Source organism: Penaeus japonicus, unplaced genomic scaffold (assembly GCF_977035675.1).
Source record: "Penaeus japonicus unplaced genomic scaffold, GWHDUDI00000001_assembly GWHDUDI00000016, whole genome shotgun sequence".
NCBI lineage: Eukaryota > Metazoa > Arthropoda > Malacostraca > Decapoda > Penaeidae > Penaeus > Penaeus japonicus.
In genome coordinates this window covers 6,110,726-6,113,225 of record NW_028234418.1, presented here as the reverse complement: position 1 = coordinate 6,113,225, position 2,500 = coordinate 6,110,726, and the positions used below count along the sequence as shown (strand labels likewise).

Sequence of the window (2,500 nt, the reverse complement as noted above, 5' to 3'; positions counted from 1 at the left end):
TCCTGGTACTTTTTATCCTTCGCCGTCGTCTCGTTTGGTTGCCACGCGACAGCGCTGCAATCCAATAAAATAACATTAGCATTGCAACAGTTTATTGGTCCAAAACAGGATACTCGGAGTAATGCCGAATCTGCAAGCTCTGGAGTAAAGAAAAACTCCTTCGGACGTTTGTTTCGAGCTGCTTGTGAGAGATTGTTTGATTGTGGAAACACGAGCTCAGCACACGGGTCAGATTGTAAGACACGGAATCATAAGAAGAACGATTGTCCAAAGGGAAAGCCCATTGTCATCCAGCAGAGGAAGACTTCCCAAAAAGTAAGGTAAAGAAGCGAAAGAAAATAAAATAGTTTACCCGCAACAGCCAATGGCGAAGGTACAAGAGTAAGAGTAATCTAAAAGTAGCGCCTTTCTCCTCGGAAGGACTTCAAGACGACGAAAGAATCCCAAGAGGACATACGTATTCTCTTGGCATCAAAGGACGTATCCTCTTGGCTTAATAGGTCGTTTGTATCTTGTTCCCTCTCCTTTTTCCGCCGTCGAGAGGATGCATTCACCTGATGGAAGCAAAGCAACCGAGACGATCCAGAGGTTGCTATGGCAATCGCTAAGACGAATAGGAATTCTATTGCACAGTCTGACAAGATAAGGAGAAGTACTGATGCTCTCTGAGTCTGCAATCTCCATCAGACGGGTGACATATTTTTCTATGGTAGAGACTGTACAATTCACAAAGATAGGTAGTTCATTTTGTCTTGTTATGAAAGGCATTTTCTCCGCCTCCGTCTACCGGTGGGCATTTATGGCCGTTTACCCGTCGTGTTTGTATGTATATTAGTGTGTGTGTGTGTGTGTGTGTGTGTGTGTGTGTGTGTGTGTGTGTGTGTGTGTGTGTGTCTGTGTATGAAATTGCATTGACGTTTGTTTGCCAATTGCCTGCGTGAGACAGGCACTGTCATTTCTCAGTGTCATATGGAAATGCCGCCTGTATATGTCATGCGTGCGTATTCAGCGGAAATGGAAGATATTGCATTATCCATCTCACACTTGGAAGAAAATGTAAAAAAGTTGAGGTAAAACGAATAAAAAAATAATAAAAAAAACAAACTATTACATCTCCCCCTGAAAGTGCTTCCAGCTGGAAAGAATTAGCTGCCATTTTCAGCTACACAATGTTGCTGATTCATAACACTTAGTTGTCTCCAGAGCACACAGGGAAATTAGAGGACCCCCAGCTGTGAGGATCTAGAGAGTACCATTATAACGTGTATTGCTGCACATTAACAAGAAAAAAAAAGAAAGATAGGAAGTGAAAATTATATCATCACCATAAAAATGATAGGTAAGTACATGAATAAGTGGATAAACAAATGAGATAAGTGCATATATTACAAGTAAAAACTTTATATAGATCATAATAAACATAAATGAAATCAATTACAATTTTCAACTTGCAATGGAAAGAATATGAAAATATATAACAACTTTTCCATAACTCAGGTGTTCAAGTTATGCACTTGATATTTACATAAATTCACAGACTCTTAAATCATGCCATAAAGCAAGCAACTTCAGGAGAAAGGATCTGAACAGTGATTGGTTTAACCTGTTCTGAAACTCGGTACGTGATTGGTCCACAGCCAAGAAGACGCACACGCACACGCACACGCACATGCTCACACAACCCCGTAGTCCATGAATTCAGCAAGCCATTATTCCAAAAGCTCTTGCTAAGGGAATCAACAAAAGAAAATGATATATATATATTTCCCCCGACACTTAAGTATAATTTCCTCGCAATATAATTTAATGATAAGTCATATACTTGCTCCACAAAAGGCTAAATACTTTAAAACCGTTCTCTCTTTCTGTCTGACTGAACGTTTTTTGAAACCTTATTCTCTACGTCGGGAGTGGTTTATTAATATGCGTCGGTTCGGCTCAGCTGTGCGTGAACGATCCCCTTCAAATGTCTGTCACAAAAAGTTTCCAACACCCTCTGAGAAGCAAATGTCCGTGTTTGTTCTGAATGCTTCACTTTCGTCATTTCGTGTTCTCAGTGTTTAGTCAGAATGGAGACTAACTTCCCAAACAGCTTCGTGTTTACATTTGCTAATTTTACATCCACACGCCCGCGCTGTTTCCACTTATACATTTAAAAACTAGAGGCTCTGTGAGTGTGTTTTGTTAATTTGATATCGATTGAAATTCATCTGATACATTTCTCTCTGATTGGAATAATGTTTAGGTTTTATTCCTCCTGAGTGTTGGAGTCATTCATGTGTAGAATGTGATATTCTCTTCTTGCATCTGCATGTTCTACGAATCGAGAATCATTTAGTCTTGTTTTAGGCATCAAAGTGAATCCATTGTGGAATGTCTGTTATCGTGTCAAAGGTTGTTTCATCAGAGTGACCAGCGTATCGAAGCTAAATACAAAACCGCCTCGCACACACGCACCCATCCGACAGTCGACGTCGTCAAGCGAACGCACTGATGTATT

General features: G+C 40.2%; 1 protein-coding gene across 1 annotated transcript in view; it reads left to right on the top strand.

Annotated features, from left to right (window-relative positions):
• The window catches only part of LOC122266557 (neuromedin-U receptor 2), a 34,992-nt gene that overhangs the window by 11,676 nt on the left and 20,816 nt on the right, over positions 1–2,500 (top strand). The window lies entirely within an intron of this gene.